Source organism: Podarcis bocagei (genome assembly GCF_964188305.1).
Source record: "Podarcis bocagei genome assembly, chromosome: 1".
Taxonomy (NCBI): Eukaryota; Metazoa; Chordata; class Lepidosauria; order Squamata; family Lacertidae; genus Podarcis; species Podarcis bocagei.
The window spans coordinates 35555855-35556374 of NC_138125.1; the positions used below are offsets into that span (position 1 = coordinate 35555855).

The window sequence follows — 520 nt, forward strand, 5'->3', positions numbered from 1 at the left end:
CCCTTCAATACTTGTGGCAAGACAGAACTGAAATAAAATGCTCAGTGTAAACAGCCAGACACATTATTACTGCAAGCCACGACAATTTCCAAGCTGCAGTACAGCGGATGCTCTAGTCTAGGCAAACTCCCCGTACCTGAGATAACTAAGCACATGGCATGCCGGGAATTGTAGTCTATGTGAGCCACAAACCCTCTGCGCCGCCTCCCACAGCCACTTCTTAAAGACACTACCGGCCCTTTCCATCCAACCGACCTAGTTACGTGATCAACGCGGCCCTTCTTCATCGAACGGAAGGCATTAACTCAGCATGGCAGAACTATCTCTGGTCAAGAAAACGCCATGCAGCGGCAAGCGCAGCGGTAGCTCCCTCAAGCTTTTTTTCCTCAGAGCCTTCAGCCAATTGGAGTGCTGCATTGAGGTCGGCTGACGAGCACGCGGGTCTCCGGGACTCAATTAACGACGAGCGCTTGCGGTAGCCATGTTACTTAAGGGAGCCTTGTAGCATTTTTTCTTTTTG

At 50.8% G+C, this 520-nt stretch overlaps 1 protein-coding gene across 2 annotated transcripts in view; it reads right to left on the reverse strand.

The window, feature by feature from the left end:
* The window catches only part of PRORP (protein only RNase P catalytic subunit), a 57241-nt gene extending 56848 nt beyond the window's left edge, over nt 1-393 (reverse strand). Inside the window, exon 1 of one of the 2 annotated variants that reach the window (XM_081208898.1) lies at nt 256-393. The gene's annotated coding sequence lies outside the window, so the exon portion shown is untranslated. Of the gene's footprint in view, nt 1-136 lie in introns of both variants that reach the window. The other variant, XM_081208899.1, reaches the window with a different exon arrangement.
* Between the last annotated feature and the right edge of the window lie 127 nt (nt 394-520).